This window comes from Rhinoderma darwinii, chromosome 1 (assembly GCF_050947455.1).
Source record: "Rhinoderma darwinii isolate aRhiDar2 chromosome 1, aRhiDar2.hap1, whole genome shotgun sequence".
In the NCBI taxonomy this organism is placed as follows: Eukaryota; Metazoa; Chordata; class Amphibia; order Anura; family Rhinodermatidae; genus Rhinoderma; species Rhinoderma darwinii.
In genome coordinates, this window is record NC_134687.1 from 604,211,197 (window position 1) to 604,237,222 (window position 26,026).

Here is a 26,026-nt window from a genome sequence, read left to right on the forward strand (position 1 = left end):
ACTCCCTATTCTGCCGATTGTCACTTAAAACCATCAACAAGCATGTCATTGGACACATCCTTAAGCCCTTCCTGCCGCAGCCATATTTCAGTTACTCACCCACCTTCCAAAACCACGACGTTATTTTTCTGTCGACGTAGCCATAAGGGGGCTTGATTTTTGCAGGACAAGTTGTATTTTTTTACAGCACTATTTATTTCTAGCGGCTCAGATGCCGCAATAACTATTGACCGCGGCATACAAGAGGTTAAACTAGCGGGATCCTGCTCGCTGCAGTAAAGTGACGGCTGTAACATTCAGCCAACACTTTCAACTTATGGAATGGGTTCAGGCTGAGAGATTGCTCCATACTTCCCCCTCCCAGCCGCCGCTATACGTTGGATATCGGGAAGCTTAGCTGAGCTCCCATAGTTAAGGAGAACTGTTCACAATCTTACATTCTCAAAATGTGAGAGACCAGAGCAACTCTCCAGACACTGAACCAGCAGGGAATGCTGCGAGATTTCAGCTCTGAAGATTGCAGAATTGCAAATGTCCTCTGGAGTATAAGGCCCTGTTCACATCTCGTTTACGGTCTGTTTAACACATGCACCTGGAAAAGCAGGTTTTTTTTGCAGGAAGAGGAGTATTTTTCAATGGCACCGTTTTGGGGTTTATATACCATATTAATCAACATTTACAAACTTTTTGGGGAGGGAACTGAGGGAAAAAAAACAGCAATTTCCGCAATTGTTTTTCGTTTTTAAATTATGCCACTCATGGTTTGGCATAAATAACGTGTAAGGCTTCGTTCACATTTGCGTTGGGACTCCCCTGACAGAAAGCTCTGACAGATCCCATGAGCGGAATGCAAACTGAAACCATAGGTTTCCGTTTGCATCTCCATTGATTTCAATGGTGACGGATCCGGTGGAAATGGTTTTCATTTGTCACCGTTGTGTAAGGTTTCCGTCGTTTTGACAGAATCAATACCGTAGTCGACTGCGCTATTCATTGAGGGAACTCAAACAACGGTGACAAACAGAAACCATTCGCACTGGATCCGTCACCATTAAAATCAATGGTGATACAAGCGAAAACCTACAATTTTCTTATGTTTTACAAATTTTTGTACAATAAAAGCACCCCGGGGTAAAAAAAAATATTTTTAACTTTGCCGCACTCCTAGAGCCATAACTTTATTTTTTTCTGGTCAATATAGCCATATTAGAGCGTGGTTTTCGCATGTATTTTTTCTCTTATACGTTTTTTATTTTAGTTCCACTGGAGGTCTAAACAATGCGATAGTTTAATTGCGATTATGCTTTGGTATACTCAGTATTAGGCCAACAGGCATATAGCCACGGCAGGCCTATGGGCATTTGTCAGGCTCCCAGCTGCCATGGCAAACTATCGGCTTCTTGCAATTATGTCGCTGGGCACCGGATGGGTGTCAGAGGGAACCCCCTTCTTCTGTAGCCACCGACAGCAAGGTCGCCATTGACCGCTGCATCTAAGAGGATACACAGCGCTAGGATGTCGGCTGCATATTACCGACGGCGCCCACTGCTGATGGCACAGGCACAGCTCCTCCGCCGGTACCATCCGCCGGAAGTACCATTACATCCTATTGAGGGAAGAACACCGAAACCCTGACGTAATAGTAAGCCCAAATGCTGGAGGGGTTAAGAATACCGCAGAAATAGTTTGAAGGGGTTGTCTCAGTGCGAACATTGATGGCATGTCGCTAGGATATGCCATCAATGTCGGAACAGTGGGGGTTCAACAGCTGTGACCCTTGCCACGAGAACAAAGCGGTAGCCGAACTAGGGAAATGTCAAATGCCCTTTTCCAAAGGCAACATAGTCAGGCTATAATGAGGCGGACGGAGAGAGCCGAGCAGAGATGTCAGGACACGTAGTGGTACAGAACTTTCCCAGCAAGCAGAAGGGGGTCACACCTAGGGGTATACATTAAAAAAAAGGCCCGTTATATGGGCTGCAAGGTGTACACACTAAAAATGTTCTATTTCTGGTGCTGCTGGACTGGATATTTTATGGATTAGCGATATGCCGTCAATGTCTCTCCTTGGATCAAAAGCCTTTAAAAACAATGACGTAAAAAAAAACATTGCACTGACAAGAAAAAGGTAAAACAAGTATTAGGAGAGGTAGAATGGGCACGTGTAGAGCAAAAATGACTAATAACTACATCATTAATGTCCATAGGAACTAAAAAAACACATGCAAACGCAACAGCGACATTTCACAACCTCAGACCACACGAGGCCTCCTACTGAAGCGTGCGCCACAGACATGATCCAGATACGGATGTTTTATCCTATATAGCAGAAAACCACAAACAGATTCTCCTGAACAGTAATGATTTCATCCACAGACCTGCCTGCATCCATTACTATTACACACACAATGGCCTGGAATAGAAGCCACGTACCCAGCCTGCACGGATACACATGGCATGGCTGTTGTGGCCACGCTCAGGCTTCTATCAATTTTTCAAGCAGCAGATCTCCAGGTTTACTAGGGGAACGTCTAGTACAGACACATTGATTGAGACTAGATCATTTACTGCCAATAAGTCCCCCTGGCTCAGAATCTGGGGGAAGGCAGATACAGGAATGTAAACACTACTGGGGGAGGGGGGAGCTGCAATCTCCGCTATAGATCCAGCAATGCACGTCCTGTATGCAGTACACTCCAATAGTGAAGCGTGGGCAATCCAGCAGCATTTAGAAGGGGAAATAGAGGTGTAAACAATCTTCTGAAAGGTAACAATGATTATAAGAAGTCAATAATAGTGACCTCTGTGAGCTGGGACAGCAACAATTACCAGAATAAAGGGGCAACAATGCTCCAAGGTTTGAGAAAATGCTGAGGGACCAAGGTAATGGACCTCCGGATGAGACCTGACTGGTCTCATGACCATTTTTACGTGGACTTTCCTTTTAATGATTAGAACAGATACGTATTTTTAAATTTAACCCCTTAAGGACTGAGCCTGTTTTGGCAAATCTGACATGTGTCACTTTATGTGGTAATAACTCCAGAATGCTTTTGCCTATCCAAGCGATTCTGAGATTGTTGTACTTTAGGATACTGAAAAAATTTCGTCGTTAAATTCAATATTTATTTGTAAAAAACACCAAAATTTAGAGAAAATTTGCAAAAAATTTGCAAAAATCTGCATTTTTCTAAATTGTAATGTATCTGCTTGTAAAACCGATAGTAATACCACACAAAATAGTTACTAGTTAACATCCCCCATATGTCTACTTTATGTTTGCTACGTTTTTTGAACGTGCTTTTATTTTTCTAGGACATCACAAGGCTTAGAACTTTAGCTGCAATTTCTCGCATTTTCAAGAAAATTTCAAAAGGCAATTTTTTCAGGGACCAGTTCAGTTCTGAAGTGGCTTTGAGGGCCTTATATATTAGAAACCCCCTATAAAACACCCCATTTTAAAAACTGCACCCCTCAAAGTATTCAAAACCACATTCAGAAATTATTTTAAAGAGGCTCTGTCACCAGATTTTGCAACCCCTATCTGCTATTGCAGCAGATCGGCGCTGCAATGTAGATTACAGTAACGTTTTTATTTTTAAAAAACAAGCATTTTTGGCCAAGTTATGACCATTTTTGTATTTATGCAAATGAGGCTTGCAAAAGTCCAACTGGGCGTGTTTAAAGTAAAAGTCCAAGTGGGCGTGTATTATGTGCGTACATCGGGGCGTTTTTACTACTTTTACTAGCTGGGCTTTCTGATGAGAAGTATCATCCACTTCTCTTCAGAACGCCCAGCTTCTGGCAGTGCACAGACACAGCCGTGTCTGGTTTTACCAGAGAAATGCAACTCAATATTTATTGCCCAGATTCTGCAATTTTTTTAAATATCCCACATGTGGCCCTAGTGTGGTAATGGACTGAAACACCGGCCTTAGAAGCAAAGGAGCACCCAGGGGATTTTGGGGCCTCTATTTTATTAGAATATATTTTAGGCACCATGTCAGGTTTGAAGAGGTCTTGTGTGCCAAAATAGTGGAAACCCCTCAAAAGTGACCCCATTTTGGAAACTACACCCCTCAAGGAATTTTTCAAGAGGTATAGTTAGCATTTTTAGCCCACAGGTTTTTTGCTAAATTTATTGGAACTGGTCTGTGAAAATGAAAATCTACTTTTTTTCTGAAAAAACATACGATGTTTTAGTTTTTACAAGGAATAAAGGAGAAAAAGCACCCCAACATTTGTAAAGCAATGTCTCCCGATTACGGCAATACTCCATATGTGGTAATAAACTGCTGTTTGGACCCACGGCAGGGCTCAGAAGGGAACGAGGGCCATTTGGATTTTGGAGCGCAGATTTTGCTGCATTGGTTTTCGGTGCCATGTCGTGTTTGCAAAGCCCTGGAGGGACCAAAACAGTGGAAACTCCCCAAAAGTGACCCCATTTTGGAAACTACACCCCTCAATGAATTTTTCTAGGGGTATAGTGTACATTTTGACCCTACACGGTTTTTGCTGAATTCATGGGAATTATGCCGTAAAATTGAAAATCTATATTTTTTCTAATAAAATGTCGTTTTAGCTCAGATTTTTTAATTTTTACAACAGATAAAGGAGAAAAAAACACCCCAATATTTGTAAAGCAAACTCTTCTGAGTACAGCAATACCCCATATGTGGTAATAAACTGCTGTTTGGACACATGGCGGAAGTTAGAAAGGACGGAGCGCCATTTGACTTTTGGAGCTCAAGTTTTGCTGGAATGGTTTGCGGCCCCATGTCACATTTGCAAAGCCACTGAGGGGTCAAAATAGTGCAAACCCGGCAAAAGTGACCCCATTTGGGAAACTATACCCCTCGTGGAATTTATCTAGCGGTATAGTGAGCATTTTGACCCCACAGTTTTTTTGCTGAATTATTGGAATTATGAAGTGAAAATGAAAAATCGACATTCTTTCCACTAAAATGTTGAATTGTTTTCATTTTCACAAGGAATAAAGGAGAAAAAGCGCCCCAACAATTGTAAAGCAATTTCTCCCGAGTACGGCAATACCTCATATGTGGTCATAAACTGCTGCTTGGATACACCGCAGGGCTCAGAATGGTAGGAGTGCTACTTGGCATGTAGATTTTGGTTGATTGTTTTTTGGGCGCCATGTCGCATTTGCAGAGCCCCTGAGGTACCCGTACTGTAGAAACCCCTGAGAAGTGACTCCATTTTGGAAACTTTACCACTCAGGGTAATCTAGGGGTGTACTGAGCATTTTGATCCCACAGGTGTTTCATAGATTGTATTAGAATGAGGCAGTAAAAATGAAAAATTCTTTTTTTTCCCAAAAATATGTAGTTTTGCACCCAATTTTTTTTCACACAAGGGGTAATAGGAGAAAAAACAACACATCATTTGTTACCCAATTTCTCCCGAGTACGGCAATAACCCATGTGTGGCCCTAAACTGCTGTTTGGGCACATGGCAGAGCTCAAAATGGAAGGAGTGCCATGTGGCTTTTAGAGCGCAGATTTTGCTGGACTGGTGTAGGGGCGCCATGTCGCATTTGCAGAGCTCCCTTAGGTACCAGAGTAGAGTGTAAAACCATGAGAAGTGACCCCATTTTGTAAACTACACCCCTCAAGGCATTTATCCTTTGCCTGGACATATGACAGAGCTTAGGAGTGACAGGCGCATGTGAGACCTATTTTGGTGATTTTCGCAGCATTAGCCCACAATGGCAGGGCTCTGAGGTCAAATAGTAAAACAATCCCCCAAGTAGTGACCCCCATTTTGGAAACTGCACCCCTCAAGGCATTTTGACCACACAGGTTTTTTTTTCTATTAGAAATGAATGCTCAGTGGATGGTGCAAAGTGAAAATTGCAAATTTCCACAGGTATGTGCCATTTTAGTGCACAATATTTTGTGCCCAGTTCGTGCCACTGAAGACAAATACCTCAAACTGTTAAGCGGGTTCTCCCGGGTATGGCGATGCCATATATGTGGACGTACACTGCTGCTTGGGCACGCTGCAGGGCGCACCATTTGGCTTTTGGAGCGTGGATTTTGCTCGCTAGTTGTTTTGTTTGGGGTTTTTCTGGTATTTCAGTTTATAATGTGGGGGCATATGTAATCTGTGCGGGGTACATCAGGGTATAATAAGAGAGTATAATAATGGGGTAAATAAATAATAATCCGCAGATATGTGGCCGGTGTCGCACTGATAAATGGCGCCCGATCTTATCCGCTTTTGGACACTTTGCACATTTTGCATCGCCCTATTCTGAGAGCCAAAACGTCTTTATTTTTTCTCCACTGGAGCTGTGTGAGGGCTTATTTGTTGCGGTACAATCTGTAGATTTCATTGGTACCATTTTGGGGTACATGCGATTTTTTGATCACTTTGTATTTAATTTTTTCGGCAAGCCAGGTGACCTAAAACCTGCAATTCTGATGTTTTTTATTATTTATTTCTTTACGGCGTTCGTCATGTGCTATGAATGACAGTTTTACTTTATTCTGCGGGTCGGTACGATTACGGTGATACCAGATGTATATAGTTTTTCTTATGTTTTGCAGCGTCTGCACAATAAAATCACTTTTGTTTCAAATCATTTATTTTTGGCGTCACCAGATTCTGAGAGCCATAACTTTTTTATTTTTCTGTCAAAAAAGCTGCGGGACGGGCTGCGTTTTTTAATGGTATAATTTTGGGGTACTTGCAACTTTTAGATCCCTTTTTTTATTCTGTTTTGCGAGGGGTAGCGACTAACAAACAGCGATTCTGGAATAGTTTTATATTAAAAAAATTTACGGTGTTCACCGTACGGGTAAAATAGCGTGATATTTTTATAGTTGGGGTCGTTACGGACGCGGGGATACCACATATGTGTACTTTTTTTATGTTTTTTGGTTTTTCCTATAATAAAAGACTTATTATAGGAAAAAAGGCTGTTAGTGTTTTTTAACATGAAACTTATTTTTTTTTACTTTTTTACAACATTTTTATTAACTTGTTTTAACTTTTTTTTTGTCCCACTAGGGAACTTGAAGGCATGAAGCCCTGATCGCTATTCTAATACACTGCACTACCTACATAGTGCAGTGTATTAGAGCTGTCAGCTATTCACTGACAGCAAGCCTATTAGGCTTCGCCTCCCGGCGGGGCCTAATATGCTACCGTACTAGGAAGCGATTGTTAGGCTATGGTTGCCATAGCAACCATCGGAACACTCGCGGGTGCCGATGGTTGTTATTAGCAACCATAGGGTACGATCTAATCACTTAGATGCAGCGATAGCTGCATCTAAGGGGTTAATCGGCCGGATCGGAGCCTTGCTCCGGTCCTGGCCGTTAGGGCACAATGTCACCTGTGACAAACAGCTGACACCCGCGCCCGTGGCAACCATCATGGTTGCCGACAGGCTACAAGCCACTTCGATGCATCGATCACGTTGATCGATGCATCGAAGGGGTTAATCGGCCGGATCGGAGCCTAGCTCCAGTCCTGGCCGTTGCAGAGGGGCGTCGGACAGTGATTTCCCGGCGGTGATAACGCTGGCTCAGCGTCATCACATACACACGTCATAGAGCTGTGATTGGTCAGTCTGCTTTTACTGACCAATCACAGCGATCGACGGCAGGGGACCGCTGTGAATGGTCCCCTGCCGTCTTACTGTGCCGGTCAACTGTCATAAACAGTTGACGGCACAGTTCTGTCACCTTGTCCTTTGACAGGGTGACAGTTTTTAGCCAGGACGCACCGGTACGTCCCTGTGCCTTAAAGCACTTCAATGCAGGACGTACCGGTGCGTCCTGGTGCGTTAAGGGGTTAAACATAGCAGTCAAATTAAATTCTAAGCTCAGGAGCTTGCAATCAAATGAATAATGAAGACACCCCAATTTGTTAGGTAGAAACGCACATAATACAGCGGATGAGTGTATATGATTAGATCTGCAAATAGAAGTAAGGCACATTTGCAATCTAGACTGGCAATTGGACCTTTGTAGTTAGAAATGGAAGAAAATTGGGTCGAGACATCCTCAATGTATGCAGAACACCAAGAAAATCAAGACCGAAGAGCTTGCAATTTGGTCTAACAAGTAGGGGTTGGTTTTTATACGCTATTATTTTGCAGGATATTACAATATAGATCACAGCCAGCCATATTCTCTGCATGTAACATGAACTGCGGTCATTGCCACAGAAATTCATGTGAAACGTACATGGACCGTGCTGACCGTAGAGTTTACAGGGGCTCATACGTACAGGGTTCATCATATCCGTAGTCAAACAGCAAGCCAGATCTCTGTAAATCATGGGGTATAATGAGGCACGGATCATCTCCAGGCCAACACTGCAGAATGTGGTAACTATTCTCTGCTGTAGCGTCCTCTATGCAGCCAGCCGCCATCCTAAATGCGCCACGCTGGTAAACATTCCCAGATACGAATGAATATATATATCCTGATAGAATCCTGAACGTGTGAACAGGGCCTAAATAGGCATAAAACCTGAGGGAAAAGATTAGAAGGGTATTCCCATATGATGCATTTATGCCATTAGCGTCTGATGGGACCCGGCTCAGGCTCCCTGACACATTTACCAATGTAAGGCTAGGTTCACATGTAGCGCAAATACTGCACATGTTCCACAACAAATTTCGTTTACGGGAAAACCAGCAGTATGATCCATATCTCATCCACAGGTTGCGTGATCCCCCGCTAAACTTGCAACAATATTATATAGTTACCCAGAATTCTGTGCTTCTACATCCCAGCCGGCCCCCGGGATGACATCTCATCCCTTGTGTCTGCGACACCCAATCACAGGCTGCAGCATTCACATGGGATGAAACATTATCCCAGGAGGTCTGGCTGCAGGATGGCAGAGGAACGTCACCATGGCTACAGGGAACCATGAAACTTTTTTTCTTTACGTGTTTTTTTCCGCAGTCGACATTCCAGCCGAAAACTGCACCACAATTTAATGTGTTTTTTTTGGCCGAAATTCCCTGCGCCACCCAGGGAGGATACAATGTTTGCTTTTAAGCAGCATATGTGCCCTGTGTGAACATACCCTAAAGGTTAAGCCGGCTGCATGTATTCCAAGGTAGAGATACCAGCGCTTACAAGCAGTTCGCTCTATCGAAGTCTATGGGAATAATGGAAAGAGCCAAGTGCCCTGCGTTTTCCAAATGGGTGGCGGTCGCGCAGAGGTGGGACCCCTCTTGTGGATATGCCATAAACGCTTCAGATGGGAAGAATGTAAAGGAGAAAATTTAAATTATAGCTAGAAAGTGTCCTACGATCGACACACAAGGAATGGTTCCAAGACTGAAGAGCTTTCAATCTAGTCGTGTAATAGAAAACTGGAAAAAGGTAAATTAAAGGGTTTACAAAATCACGGTAAAATAAAATATTCTGCAACTTTCCAATATTCTTAATACCTCACCATTTTCAAGATCTCTGCTTTCGGATAGTGAATCCAGTAACCATACTCAGACAGAGCTGAGGGTTTGCTACAATTATTCTCAGTATAGACAATGCTCTGTAACTCTGTATCAGTGCAGGTAAAACTTCCAGGCTGTTAAACTCACAAAGGATTGCCTAGACTTGATAGACTTGTAGCAAACCCTCAGCTGTGAGCAGTATTAAAAAGGTATTGCCTTCTCTTGACATATCCACAAGCTATCAATATGGCCTCATTCACACGAGAATATCCGACTCACGCACGTGAATCGGGTCCACGTGTTTTGCGCTTTGCATCAGTGTGCTTTGCGAGGGGCATGCGTTATTCACGCACTCGCAAAGCACATTTTTTGTTATTATTTTCAACTGAATTGATGCGCGCACGTGCGGTGCGTGATTAGCGCGCGCGCGCGCGCGTGTGTGCGTGGTTTTCATGCACCCAATGACTTCAATGGGCGTGTAGGTGCGTGATAACGCACCAATATAGGACATGCAGGGACCGTGTGCTGTGCGTTGTTTCAACGCACAGCACACAGGCCCCATTCACACAAGCGTGAATCACGTCTAAGTGTCCGATAAACGCGGGTCCCACCTCTGGGACCTGAACTGATCTATAGCACGGGGTCCACTGATGCCCATCCGACCTTTTGCAATTGGGCTCCGGCAACTGAGTTACAAGGGGGGTTGGGTTTACAGAAACATCTGAGCTCGTTTTGTTACACTGTTTTCAGGACTCACATAGAAGTGAATGGGAGTACCGGCAACAGCGTAGCACAAAAAGCCACGCTGTCTGCGTAGCTTGCAAGTTCCGTAAACTGCGCAGCTTGCTGTGCTATTTCCGTGACTTCCATTAACTTTTATGGGAGTTCTGGAAACAAAGTAGCAAAACCTGATCGGCTGTTTCCCAGAAAACCTTGTCACCTCGTAACTCAGTGGTCGGAGCTCAGCAGAGGGTACGAGGGTCAGGGGGCCCCATTCTAGAGATAGGTGCGGGCTAGGAATACCCTGAGTCTGAACAGGTTTTCAGCCTCTGGACAGTTTTATCTACTGACAGCACCCAGATCTCGACAGTACTAGATTTGATCAGAGGAGCAATAAGATACAGCTCTAGACTGCAATGTAGTAGAGGCGAGATTACAGCTTGTCATGGACATGAGACAGGAATCTCATTTCAGTAGATTAGGACAGATAAGGGGCTTCTAGACTCATCTTGTGCCGCTTATGTCAGGTGAAATCGTATAACAGAACAGGTAAAAATGCAGCCTTTCTGACCCTTGTTTCACTGATGGCAGAAGTTTTGGGGGCTGCTTGCCAAGCACTAGAGACATTAGATTGTTAACCCCTTCCCGACATTTGCCGTACATGTACGTCATGGAAAGCATTGACTTCCCGCATCTTGCCGTACATGTACGCCGAATGTTTGGGACCGGCTCAGAAGCTGAGCCGGTGCCATCATTACCGGATCTCAGCTGTATCTTACAGCTGACATCCGGCTGTAACGGCGGGGACCGAAATTAGCTTCGATCCCCGCCATTAACCCCTTCGATGCAGCAATCGAAAGCGATTGCTACATCGTAGCGGTTACTAGCAGATCGCCAGCCCTGACAGACAATCGGGACTGGCGACTGCTGTTATGGCAACAGGAGACACAATGGTCTCCTGCTCTGCCATTACGGAAGCCGATTTAGGCCCCGCCGGGAGGCGAAGCCTAATCGGCTTGCTGTCAGTGAATGACTGACAGATCTAATACATTGCACTACATAGGTAGTGCAATGTATTAGAAAAAAAAAAATCTGACCGTTGGACCTTCAAGTCCCCTAGTGGGACTTGAAGAAAAGTGTAAAAAAAAGTGCAAAAAATAAAAGTTTGAAAACAGTAAAAGTTTCAAGTAATCAAATAAAACACAATCCCCCTTTTACTCTTATCAAGTCCTTTATTATTGAAAAATAATAATAAACCATATGTATTTGGTATCGCCACGACCGTAACGACCGGAGGTATCAAAATATTGTATTATTTATTGCACGCGGTGAACAGCGTAAAAAAAAAATCGTAAAAAACGTTACCAGAGTTTCTGTTTTTTGGTCACTTTGCCCTACAAATATTACAATAAAAAGTGATCAAAAAGTCGCACGTATCCAAAAATGGCACCTATAAAAACTATAGCTCGTCCCGCAAAAAACAAGCCCTCATAGACCTCCGTCTATAAAAATATTAAAAAGTTATGGTTCTCACAATATGGCGACAGAAAAAATACATTCTTTTTACAAAAGTAATTTTATTGGGCAAAAAGTTGTAAAACATGAAAAAGTGCTATAAATTAGGTATCGCCGGAATCGTACTGACCCGCAGAATAAAGTTAACATGTAATTTATAACGCATGGTGAACGCTGTATAAAAAAAAACGAAAAAAGCTGTGCCAGAATTGCGTTTTTTTTGTTTACCTGGCATCCCAAAAAAATAGGATAAAAGGTGAACAAAAAGTTGCATGTACCCCAAAATGGTAATAATAACTACAGCTCGTCCCGCAACAAACCAGCCCTCATACCGCTACGTCTATGAAAAATAAAATCAGTTATGGCTCCAATAAGTCAGGAAATAAAAAAAATATGCAGTTGTGCCCGAGGGGAACATTTCTTCTGTTTGAAGAGGCGATTTATCAAGGACCTAAAATTAGGGAACCAGGAAAGGGAGGGCCCAAACATATCCGCTGGAAGCGACGGTGCCCGTATTATACCAGGCTAATACTTTCTAGCAAAATTCCCCAAACTACAAAGGCGCGGAGTGTGGACCAAAGGGGCATAATAAAGGACGCCATATATCAGTGCGACACCGGCCTGTGCAGAAATTATTGTGTCACAGCGTAACACACATCTATGGAGTATTTTATTGTTTTTTTTTTACCCCGTTATTATACCACCTGACTATGCCCCTTATATACTCCGCCCGGCTTACATATGCCCTACATTATAAACGGAAACACCAGTAAGACTCCAAACAAAACTACTACCAAGCAAAATCCACGCTCCAAAAGCCAAATGGCATTTCCTCCCATCTGAACCCTACAGCGTCCCCAAACAGCAGTTTCCTTCCACATATATGGCACCGTCATACCCGGGAGAACCCTTTTAGCAATTTTTGGGGTGTGTGTCTCCAGTGGCATAAGCTGGGCATGACATATTTGCCACTGAATGGCATATCTAGGGAAAAATATAAATTTTTAATTTGCACCATCCACAGCGCATTCATTTATGGAAAAGACCTGTGGGGTGAAAATGCTCACTACACCCCTTAATAAATGCCTTGAGGGGTGCAGTTTCCATAATGGGGTCACTTCCCAGGGGTTTATTTTTATTATTTCACATCAGAGCCTCTGCAGTTGTGAACCAATACTTTGTAAATCGCCAAATTAGGCCTCAATTTTACATGGTACGCTTTCACTCCTGAGCCTGGTCGACTGTCCAGGCAAGAGATTAGGGCCACATGTAGGGTGATTCTAAAACCAGGAAACCCAGCATAATAATTAGAGGGCTGTCTTGTTATGGTGGCACAAGCTGGGCACCACATATTGGCATATCTATGGAAAAAAATCCCATTTTCACTCTGCAACATCGAGTTCACACTAATTTCTACAAAACACCTGCAGGGTTAACATGCTCACTACACCCCTAGGTAAATGCATTGAGGGGTGTAGTTTCCAAAATTGGTTCACTTCTGGGGGGTTTCCACTGTTTTGGGCCCACAGGCGCCCAGAAACCAATCCAGCAACATCTGCACTCCAAATGGCGGTCCTTCCCTTCTGAGCCCTGCCGTGTGCCCAAACAGCAGTTTATGACCACATATGGGGTATTGCCGTACTCGGTAGAAATTGCTTTACAAATGTTGGGTTCTTTTTTTTCCTTTATTTGTTGCGAAAATGAAAAAATTTGCGCTAAAGCTACGTCTTATTGAAGAAAAAGGATTGTTTTTATTTCACTGCCCAATTCTAATAAATTCTATGAAACATCTGTGGGGTCAAAATGCTCACTACGCCCCTAGATGAATTCCTCAAGAGGTGTAGTTTCCTAAATGGTGTCACTTTTTGGGCGTTTTCATTGTTTTTTCCCCTCAGGGGCTTTGCAAATGTGACATGGCCGCCGCAAACCATTCCTGCTCAATGTGATCTCAAAAAGCCAAATAGCGCTCTTTCCCTACTAAGCCAAGCCGTGTCTCCAAACAGCCGTTTATTACCACATGTGGGGCATTGTTTTACTCGGGAGAAATTGCTTTACAAATTTTGTGGTGCTTTTTCTCCTTCAGTCCTTGTGGAAAGGAGTAAAAATAAGCTAAACCTACATTTTCTTTGAAAAAATTTAGATTGTCATTTTCAGGGCCTATTTCCAATAATTTCTGCCAAAAACCTGTGGGGTCAAATCGCTCACTATACCGCTAGATAATTTCCTCAATGGGTGTAGTCTCCAAAATGGGGTCACTTGTGGGGGGTTTCCACTGTTTTGTCTCCTCAGGGACTTCGTAAATGTGACATGGCCTCCGCAAACCATTCCTGCTAAACTTGAGCTCCAAAAGCCAAATAGCGCTCTTTCCCTACTCAGCCACGCCGTGTCTCCAAACAACCGTTGATTACCACATGTGGGGTACTGTTTTACTCGGGAGAGATTGGTTTACAAATTTTACGGTGCTTTTTCTCCTTCAGTCCTTGTGGAAATGAGAAAAAATTAGCTAAACCTACATTTTCTTTGAAGAAATGTTGATTTTAATTTTCACGGCCTACTTCCAATAATTTCTGTAAAAAACCTGTGCGGTCAAAATGCTCACTGTACCCCTAGATAATTTCCTTGAAGTGTGTCGTTTCCCAAATGGGGTCACTTTTGGGGGATTTTGACTGTTTTGGCACCGCAAGAGCCCTTCAAACCTGACATGGTGCCTAAAATATATTCTAACAAAAATAAGGCCCCAAAATCCACTAGGTGCTCCTTTGCTTCTGAGGCCGGTGCTTCAGTCCAGTAGCACGCTACGGCCACATGTGGGATATTTCCTAAAACTGCAGAAACTGGGCAACAAATATTGAGTTGCATTTCTCTGGTAAAAACTTCTGTGTTATAAAAAAAATTGTACTAAAAATTTATTTCTGCAAAAAAATATGAAATTTGTAAATTTCACCTCTACTTTGCTTTAATTCCTGTGACATGTGTAAAGGGTTAAGACATTTTCTAAATGTTGTTTTGAATACTTTGAGGGGTGAAGTTTTTAAAATGGGGTGACTTTTTGGGGGTTTCTAATATATAAGGCCCTCAAAACCACTTCACAACTGAACTGGCCCCTGTAAAAATAGCCTTTTGAAATTTTCTTGAAAATGAGAGAAATTGCTGCTAAAGTTCTAAGCCTTGTGAGGTCATAGAAAAATAAAAGGATGTTCAAAAAACGATGCCAATCTAAAGTAGACATATGGGTGATGTTAATTAGCAACAATTTTGTGTGGTATAACTGCCCGTCTTACAAGCAGATACATTTAAATTGAGAAAAATGTTAATTTTTGCAATTTTTCGCTAAATTTTGGTGTTTTTCACAATCAAATACTGAACATATCGAGCAAATTTTGCCAGTAACTTAAAGTGCAATGTGTCACGAGAAAACAATCTCAGAATCGCTTGGATAGGTGAAAGCATTCCGGAGTTATTACCACATAAAGTGACATGTCAGATTTGAAAAATGAGGCTAGGTCAGGAAGGTCAAAAGTGGCTAAAGAGGGAAGGGGTTAAGGGTTCCCATCGACACCAGCAGGATCAGTTGACTAAAATGTCTGCAGTCAGCTTAAAGGTGTATACCCATCTTAGACATTTATGTCATTTCAATGGTATATGACAAACGTCCCATAGATCTGGTAGCCGCAGTTACATCAATAACGAGGGTATTCTAACCCGTCTGCCTGGTGAGGCGGATGCAGCACCCGAGTGAAGAATGAATGGAGGTGACCGAGTGGCTCTCTGCTTTATGTTCTATGGGAGATACGGAAACAGCCAAGCAAGACAAGTTTAGAGCTTGTTCACACACTGCAGATTCACTACAGATTTTGCAAGTATTTTTCAAGCCAAAACTAGAAACGGAACCTAAACAGAAGACCTATAATATAGTAAGGCCCTAAAGATCTGCACTCCTGAATCCAATTCTGGTTTTGGCTTTAAAAAAAGCATGCAAAATATGAAGCAAATGTGCAGTGTGAACAAGGCCTTAGAGAGAAGAGCGTTTTGCGCTCGCAAAAGGTGCATAACAGCTCCGTGTGTCAGCAGCGTATGATGCGTGGCTGCGTGATTTTAGGGCAGCCGCCATCATTATGACACTGTATGTTTGTAGCACGTGGTGCTTTCCTATTTTCATTCATAGTTTTTACTGCTGTTGCGTGAATCACGCGCGTCCCACGGAAGTGCCTCCGTGTGGTGCGCGTGATATACACGCACCCATTGACTTCAACGGGTGCATGATGTGCGAAAAACGCACAAATATAGGACATGTCGCGAGTTTTACGCAGCGGACACACGCTGCGTGAAAATCACGGACTGTCTGAACGACCCCATTCACTAACATAGGTCCGTGCGAGGCGCGTGAAAATCACGCGCGTGTCACGGACATATTATATGTTCGTCTGAATAAGCCCTTAGACATATATAGATATCAGTCGAACTTTCATCTACCTCAACTTCTCAACTTCCTCATTAGAATGACTTATTCAGTCATGTAATTTCTATAGATGGATATTAGCAGCAACCAGATACCCACTATAGCTGCTTATCTCTTGATAGGGACTAGATAGGTAACATCCACATTCAGAAGAGTGTCGGCAACTTCGAACATTAAAAACTGCAGTTTTTCACGTCCGAGGTGCATCCGTGCGGGACGCGTTGTCACGGATCCCGTATAGACTAGAGTCCATGGAGGGATGCGTGACATGAACTAAAGTAGGACATGTCCTATTTTCTTCACACGCTCCGTTGAAACAACGGACGTGTGACCGGCCCCATTGAAATACACGAGTCCGCGTGACAGCTGTTGTTTTAACGGCCGTCACACGGATGTGATTCACGCTCGTCTGAATGAGCGCTTACGTGAGTTCACACACAATAGATAGTGCCCCCCTTCACAGATTCAGAATGTAAATGTTAGGCCCAATGCACACAACAGTATTTTCATCTATCCCGAAATACGGATCAGTATTTCATCCGTATATATACTGATCCTTACAAAAAGAGGGAGGTTGCAACTGATGGCATCAACATGTCGCATAGCAATGCTTGCGTATATACGGACGGTTTACGGATGCACATCAGTTGCCGTCCGTATTATGGAAGCTCCCATAGACTTCTATGGAGAGTCCTTGCCGCAATTACTGACAAGAATAGGACGGGTTCTATCATTTCTTCAGCACGGACACCCATCAGTACAAATACCGTAAGGTGTCCGTGGCCAATAGAAATGAATGGGTCCATAATTACTGTCAGTATTTACTGTCCGTAATTACTGATGAAGAATACTGTGGTGTGCATGGGGCCTAAGGCCCCATGCACACGGCCATGCCCGCAATCACGGCCCGCAGTTGCGGGCACGGCCGGCCGCCGACTGCCACCCGCATTTTCGGGCCGTGCTCCCATACAAAGTATGGGAGCACGGCCCGCAAAATGCAAAAGAACGGACATGTTCCATCATTTTCTAAACATTTCTACGGCACGGACACCCATCCGTAGCGATACGGAAAGGCGTCCGTGCTCAATGGAAGTGAATGGGTCCGTTTTTGCGGACCGCAAAAACTGAGGTTTTTCGCGGTCGTGTGCATGGGGCCTTAGGGGAAAAATGTATCTACACATAGTATTCGTATTCACAACTAGACTAAAAGGCAAACAATCTAACCAGTGGATAAACAACAGAATCCAATCACATCTATGCTACATCCTCAGCTCTATTCAGCAAGACAATACACTTGGCTGAGGAACTTGCACTCTAATCTTATAAGAGACAGTTTTAAAAGAAAACCTTTCAGCAGAACTGAGGCCTCAAAACTGCTGACAGGGTGATATAGAAGAGGTGGAGGTCATTGTAAACATCTTTTTCAGGAGTGTTATAAAGGATGTAACTCAGAATCAGTACAGGATAAGTAATGTATGTACACAGCGACCACTAGCAAAATAATGAGTGCAGCTCTGGAGTATAATACAGGATGTAACTCAGGATCAGTACAAGATAAGTAATGTAATGTATGTACACAGTGACTCCACCAGCAGAATAGTGAGTGCAGCTCTGGAGTATAATACAGGATGTAACTCAGGATCAGTACAAGATAAGTAATGTAATGTATGTACACAGTGAGTCCACCAGCAGAATAGTGAGTGCAGCTCTGGAGTATAATACAGGATGTAACTCAGGATCAGTACAAGATAAATAATGTATGTACACAGCGACCACCAGCAGAATAGGGAGTGCAGCTCTGGAGTATAATACAGGATGCAACTCCGGATCAGTACCAGATAAGTAATGTATGTACACAGTGACTCCACCAGCAGAATAGCGAGTGCAGCACTGGAGTATAAGGGCATGTTCACACGGCCTATTTTCAGACGTAAATCGGGCATTTTACACATCGAATTACGCCTGAAAAAAACGCCCCTAATACGCCTACAAACATCTGCCCATTGCTTTCAATGGGTTTTACGATGTTCTGTTCCCACGAGCCTTTAATTTACGCGTCGCTGTCAAAAGACGGCGTGTAAAATGACGGTTCATCAAAAGTAGTGCTGAATAGTGAGTGCAGCTCTGGAGTATAATACAGGATGTAACCCAGGATCAGTACAAGATAAGTAATGTAATGTATGTACACAGTGACTCCACCAGTAGAATAGTGAGTGCAGCTCTGGAGTATAATAGAGGAGGTAACTCAGGATCAGTACAAGATAAGTAATGTAATGTATGTACACAGTGACTCCACCAGCAGAATAGTGAGCGCAGCTCCGGAGTATATAAGCCTATGTTCACAGTTTTTTGCCGGCGGAATTTCTGCCTCAAAATTCCTTTTGGAAGTTTGAGGCAGATTTTCCTCTCCCTGCACGCCGATTTTCGCTGCGTTTTTCACCCGAGGCCATTGAGCTCCGCAGGCATAAAACGCCGCAAAATACTCTTTCTCTGCCTCCCATTGAAGTCAATGGGAGGTCAGAGGTGTAAACGCCCGAAGATAGGGCATGTCGCTTCTTTTTCCTGCGAGGCGGTTTTACCGCTCCTGGGGAAAAGACGCCTCCGCCTCCAATTGAAATCAATGAGTTATTTTCGGGCCGTTTTTGACAAGTTTTTTGGCGCGGTTTCCGCGTCAAAAAAACTCATCAAAAAAACTCTGTGTGAACATAGCCTAATACAGGCTGTATATCAGGATCAGTAAGTAAAACAAAAGTGTATACAAAGTTACGAAACTTTTTATATTAGTGGGCACGTGGCGATATAACTATAACAATGTAGAGAGGACAGGAGCCTGGCAGCTTACTTACAGCTTTACCAATATAATAGAAAACTAGGGGGGGGGGGGGGGTACTTAAGGTCTAAGCTGAAGAGCTTGCAATCTATTATAAGGTAAATAAGATGGGGAATCCAGATCGAGACTGAAGAGCTTGCATTCTAACCTCAGAATACAACACTAGGGTGAGCATATTTAGGTCTAGACTGAAGAGCTTGCACTCTAGAGGTGGGGGAGGGGAGCTGCAGGAATGTAAACAGTGCTGAGGTGGGGGATTCTTGACACTTCTCAGCTCTATACCAGGCAAGATACCATCGTACAATAGACTGAAGAGCTAGCACTCTAAAAGTTGTGAGAGAATACCTCAGGCAGTCAGGTTCAGGAGAGTATTTACCTGGAGGAGGGGGCTGGGCACAGGAGGTCGCGCTGTCTCTCAGGCCGGGGGATCCGGTGTGAGGTGAGGCTTGAATAAGGCTCCCGTCACCCCCCCTGAAGGCCGTGGTCTAGGCGGGATCTTCAGCCCGGCGAGAGGCCTAGACGGCCGGTTAAGGTGGAGAAGGGGGGGCTGGGAATACGCAACGACGACCCCTATTCAAAATGGAGGGAGGGGAAGAGCCCGCTGAGCGGCGCCCCGACGCCGTCCGACCCCCGTTCCCTTTGCTGATATTATTATAATATTTATTATTAATATTGTTATTATTCTCCCGCAAAAAAATCTCCTCAAAGCCGCGCACGCAACCGGCCAACCTCAACCTCGCCACGGCCCGCAGCACCGCCCGCCGCCTCAAAGGCTCAACGCCATTGGTGCACAGAAAAGCATCCGAATTCATTATTGGCCGGCTGGACTGTCAGTCTTTACGTCCCCGCCCCACTGCCTCAACTGCATTATTACATTGGCGCATAGAAAAGCACCTGGAAAAGTTATTGATCGGCTGGACTGTCAGTCATCGCTGCTCCGCCCCCTTTCTTGTCCAACTTTTACGTCAAAGCTTTTTTTTCATGGTAGAGGGTTTGGGTAAGCCACGCCTCCTAGGAGGCGTGTTTTAGGCGATGGGAAACAATAAAAGTGACATTTCAAAGGGATGTCAATCAAGAGAATACTCCGCCTCCCCTGATGACGTACCTTGGATTGCGGCGTGCTTGCGTTGACGAAATGGGATGCGATTTTGATTGACCGGTAGATAAGGAGACTTGTGCGCATGTGTAGTCAGGTACCTAAGTGTGGAGAGGCGTAAGATGCATGTGCTTATTGCTAGTTATTATCAGTCACACTGACCGGCCACAGGGGGGCTCCCTTTCCAGCTTCAAGGGGTTTGCATCCCGGTTGTTGGAAATAGGGAATTTTGTATCTTGCGGCTGATAATGAGGATGTCTGTGGGTGACGCACTGTTATGGGGACATCTGTGGGTGACGCACTGTTACGGGGACATCTGTGGGTGACGCACTGTTACGGGGACATCTGTGGGTGACGCACTGTTACGGGGACATCTGTGGATGACGCACTGTTACGGAGACATCTGTGGGTGACGCACTGTTACGGGGACATCTGTGGGTGACGCACTGTTACGGGGACATCTGTGGGTGACGCACTGTTACGGGGACATCTGTGGGTGACGCACTGTTACGGGGACATCTGTGGGTGACGCACTGTGACGGGGACATCTGTGGATGACGCACTGTTACGGAGACATCTGTGGGTGACGCACTGTTACGGAGACATCTGTGGATGACGCACTGTTACGGGGACATCTGTGGATGACGCACTGTTACGGGGACATCTGTGGGTGACGCACTGTTACGGAGACATCTGTGGGTGACGCACTGTTACGGGGACATCTGTGGGTGACGCACTGTTATGGGGGACATCTGTGGGTGACGCACTGTTATGGGGGACATCTGTGGGTGACGCACTGTTACGGGGACATCTGTGGGTGACGCACTGTTACGGGGACATCTGTGGGTGACGCACTGTTATGGGGGACATCTGTGGGTGACGCACTGTTATGGGGGACATCTGTGGGTGACGCACTGTTACGGGGACATCTGTGGGTGACGCACTGTTACGGGGACATCTGTGGGTGACGCACTGTTACGGGGACATCTGTGGGTGACGCACTGTTACGGGGACATCTGTGGGTGACGCACTGTTACGGGGACATCTGTGGGTGACGCACTGTTACGGGGACATCTGTGGGTGACGCACTGTTACGGGGACATCTGTGGGTGACGCACTGTTACGGGGACATCTGTGGGTGACGCACTGTTACGGGGACATCTGTTGGGGACATCTGTGGATGACGCACTGTTACGGGGACATCTGTGGGTGACGCACTGTTACGGGGACATCTGTGGGTGACGCACTGTTACGGGGACATCTGTGGGTGACGCACTGTTACGGAGACATCTGTGGGTGACGCACTGTTACGGGGACATCTGTGGGTGACGCACTGTTATGGGGGACATCTGTGGGTGACGCACTGTTATGGGGGACATCTGTGGGTGACGCACTGTTACGGGGACATCTGTGGGTGACGCACTGTTACGGGGACATCTGTGGGTGACGCACTGTTACGGGGACATCTGTGGGTGACGCACTGTTACGGGGACATCTGTGGGTGACGCACTGTTACGGGGACATCTGTGGGTGACGCACTGTTACGGGGACATCTGTGGGTGACGCACTGTTACGGGGACATCTGTGGGTGACGCACTGTTACGGGGACATCTGTGGGTGACGCACTGTTATGGGGGCATCTGTGGATGACGCACTGTTATGGGGGCATCTGTGGATGACGCACTGTTACGGGGACATCTGTTGGTGATGCACTGTTACGGGGACATCTGTGGCTGACACTGGGCTCATTCAGAGGAGCGTGATTCTCGTCCGTCGGCCCCAATGATTTCAATTGGGCTATTCAGACATTCGTGAGATTTCACGCAGTGAATGTCCGTTGCGTGAAACTCACTGCATGTCTTATATTGGAGCAGTTACACGCACCTAGCTGCCCATTGAAGTCAATGGGTTTGTGAAAAGCACGGACGCACAACCGTGTGCTGTACGTGTTTTATGCATCGATTACATTGAAGAAAAAAAAAGTGCTTGCAAGTGCGTGAAAAACACGTGACAAACACATGCCACTGACAAAGCTCGCTGATGCAAAACGCAACGCACACGACCAGATTTACCCTCGTAAATCTGTCACGCACGTGTGAACATAGCCTTATGGGGACATCTGTGGCTGACGCACTGTTAGGGTATGTTCACACGGCCTACTTTCGGCCGTTTTTCAGGCCGTAAACGCCCGTAAAACGGCCGAAAAATCGGAAGCAGAATGCCTCCAAACATCTGCCCATTGCTTTCAATGGGAAAACGGAGTTCTGTTCCGACGGAGTGTTTTTCGTGGCGTTTTTTTACGTGTAAAAAAACGGCAGAGAAAAAGAAGTGCAGGACACTTTTTGGAGCCTTTTTCCATAGACTCTAGTGAAAAAAGCTCCAAAAACGGCCGTAAAAAACGCAGCGAAAATCGCGAGTGGCTTAAAAAATGTCTGAAAATCAGGAGCTGTTTTCTCTTGAAAACAGCTCCGTATTTTGAGATGTTTTTGACTCTGTGTGTGAACATACCGTTATGGGGACATCTGTGGATAACACTGTTAGGCCTCATGCACACGACCGTAAAAACTCCCGTTATTACGGGTCGTAATTACGACCCGTAATAACGGGCTCATAGACTTCTATTGGCCACGGGCACCTTCCCGCTTTCTTACAGTCCATAGAAGTCTATGGAGCTCCCGTAATTACGGGTGACTACGTGTGTGCGCCCGTCATTACGGCAGCGTTGCTAAGCGACGTCAGTAAATAGTCACTGTCCAGGGAGCTGAAAGAGTTAACTGATCGGCAGTAACTCTTTCAGCACCCTGGACAGTGACTACCGATCAGAATAAAGAGCAACCTGTAAAAAATAAAAATAAAAGACGTTCATACTTACCGAGAACTTCCTGCTTCCTCCAGTCCGGTCTCCCGGCCGTTGCCTTGGTGACGCTTCCCTCTCGACATCCGGCCCGACGTCCTGGCCATCCCTGGATAACGTTTCAGTCCATGTGACCGCTGCAGCCAATCACAGGTCAATCACAGGCTGCAGCGGTCACATGGACTGCCGCGTCATCCAGGGATGTCGGGCTGGATGTGAAGAGAGGGACGCGTCACCAAGACAACGGCCGGGTAAGTATGAATTTCTTTAACTTTTATTACAGAAAGGGCTGTCCCTTCTCTCTATCCTGCACTGATAGAGAGAAGGGGCTGCCGATTAGTGCAGTGCTATTTTGCCGCCAAAAACGTGCCCGTAAATACGGGTGGAATACGGGTGACACCGGACCCATATTTACGGGCACGGGTCCGTAAATACTGGTGCAAAACGGGTCGAATACGTGTGACACCAGACCCGTATTTACCCCAGTATTTACGGGTGGGAAAAAATACGGTCGTGTGCATGAGGCCTTAGGGGGAGTTCACACTGAGTTTTTTTTATGCAGAAACCGCGCAGCAAAACGCCCCAAAAAACGGCCGAAAATTCCTCCCATTGATTTCAGAAGCGGAAAAAACGGCTTGCGGGAAAAAGAAGGGACATTCCCTATCTTCGGGCGTTTACGCCTCTGACCTCCCATTGAGATCAATGGGAGGCAGAGAAAGAGGATTTCGCTGCGTTTTATGCCCGCGGCGCTCAATGGTCACGGGCTAAAAACGCAGCGAAAATCGGCATGCAGGCAGAGGAAAATCTGCCTCAAAATTCCAAACTGAATTTTGAGGCAGATTTTCCTCATGCAAAAAACTCAGTGTGAACCCAGCCTTAAGATTTGTTCACACTGAGTTTTTTTTTTTTTAGCTATCTCTTCAACAGAAAGATGGAATAACCACGAGCGTTTTTTGCCCAAAAAACGCGGCAAAAAACCGCCTCCCATTGATTTCAATGGGGTTTTTGAGGCAGAAAACACCTCAAGATAGGGCATGCTGCTTTTTTTTCACGCGAGCCTTTTTCCTGCTTGCGGTAAAAAAAAACGCCTCCACCTCCCATTGAAATCAATGGGAGTCAATATCGGCCGTTTTTTGCCACGGTTTCCGGGGCAAATACCGTGGCAATAAACTGTGTAAACAGGGCCTTACGGGTGTATCTGTGGCTGGCGCACTGTTATGGGGACATCTGTGGATAACACTGTTATGGGCATATCTGTGGGTGACACACTTTTAATAATTATAGCTACCTGTGACTTTTAATATCTGCCCGTTTTTCCAGCTGTTTGTGGTGTGATGCCGGTGTTGTGCCGGACTCTCATATCTCCCACATCTGCTCCCTCTCTCCACTCACAGAGAAGCTGCAGCTGTATCCCCCTCCTCTCCCTGTTCCTTCTCTTCTATTGCAGTTCTATAGTAGACTGTTTTTTATGGAGGTTTGTGAACATTTAGGGTATGTGCACACACACTAATTACGTCCGTAATTTACGGACGTATTTCGGCCGCAAGTTCCGGACCGAACTCAGTGCAGGGAGCCGGGCTCCTAGCATCATACTTATGTACGACGCTAGGAGTCCCTGCCTCGCTGCCGGACAACTGTCCCGTACTGTAATCATGTTTTCAGTACGTGACAGTTGTCCTGCAGCGAGGCAGGGACTCCTAGCATCGTACATAAGTATGATGCTAGGAGCCCGGCTCCTTGCACTGTGTTCGGTCCGGGACTTGCGGCCGAAATACGTCCGTCAATTACGGACGTAATTAGTGTGTGTGCACATACCCTTATGGAGAACCTGCAGGCAGGGAAGGGGCATTAACGGCTGCTGGGAGGTGAGGAAGATGCAGCTTTAGGCCGGATTTACACGAGCGTGTGCATTTTGCGTGCGCAAAAAATGCTGCGTTTTGCGTGCGCAAAAGGCACTTAACAGCTTTGTGTGTTATGATCATATGGTGCGCGGCTGCGTGGTTTTCGCGCAGCCGCCATCATTATGACACTCTGTTTGTATGTTTGTAAACAGAAAAGCACGTGGTGCTTTTCTGTTTTCATTCATACTTCTTACAGCTGTTGTGCGAATCACGCAAGTCACACGGAAGTGCTTCCGTGTGTTGCGCATGATTTTCATGCACCCATTGACTTCAATGGCTGCGTGATGAGCGAACAACGCACAAATATCGGACATGTCGTGAGTTTTACTCACGCTGCATGAAACTCACCGACAGTCTGCACGGCCCCATAGACTAATATAGGTCCGTGCGAGGCGCGTGAAAATCATGCGCGTTGCACGGACGTATATCACGTTCGTCTAAATTAGCCCTTAGGCTGGATTCACACAGAGTTTTTTGCAGGCTGAAAATTCTGCCTCAAAATTCCATCTGGAATTTTGAGGCAGATTTTGATCTGCCTGCACACCGTTTTTCGCCCATGTCCTTTGAGCGCCGTGGGCAAAAACGCTGCGAAAAACTCTTTCTTTACCTCCCATTGATGTTAATGGGAGGTCAGAGACATAAGCGCCTGAAGATTGGGCATGTCGCTTCTTTTTCCCGCAAGCCGGTTTTACCGCTCATGGGGAAAAAACGCCTCGCTTCCCATTGAAATCAATAGGAGGTGTTTTCGGACGTTTTTTGGCGCGTTTTCTGATGTGGTTTCCACATCAAGAAATGTGTTAAATAAACTCAGTGTGAACACGGCCTAAACATATAAAAAAATATTACGTTTCATGTTTTCTCAATAGATACGTTAGGAAGATTTTCAACCCAAAACCTAAACATTTTTAAATATTATTAAAAAAAGCCTGATAGATAATATAATTTTTTTTAATTATTGATTTTTCGTTTTTTGAGGGTGGGTTTTATACCTTTTTTACATATAGTATTTTTCCTTTCAGAATTGTATTTAACAGGAATTTGTCACTTTCGACTGGGAGTTTGTTACAATTGTATCCAGTCTAGACAATCTTCTGTGAGCACAACAGTCTGGAATTCCGGGCTAATCCTTTTTACCTGCGCTAATACATTGTAGCAAACAGGGGAGAGCATTAATAATTAGGGATATCAGGAAGGGGGCAAATACTTTTA

The 26,026-nt window shown here is 45.1% G+C and overlaps 1 protein-coding gene across 2 annotated transcripts in view; it reads right to left on the minus strand.

Moving 5' to 3' along the window:
• The window catches only part of SMAD2 (SMAD family member 2), a 68,252-nt gene extending 48,519 nt beyond the window's left edge, over positions 1-19,733 (minus strand). For both annotated transcript variants that reach the window (XM_075840862.1, XM_075840855.1), the window contains exon 1: positions 19,343-19,733. The gene's annotated coding sequence lies outside the window, so the exon portion shown is untranslated. The remainder of the gene's footprint in view (positions 1-19,342) is intronic.
• Between the last annotated feature and the right edge of the window lie 6,293 nt (positions 19,734-26,026).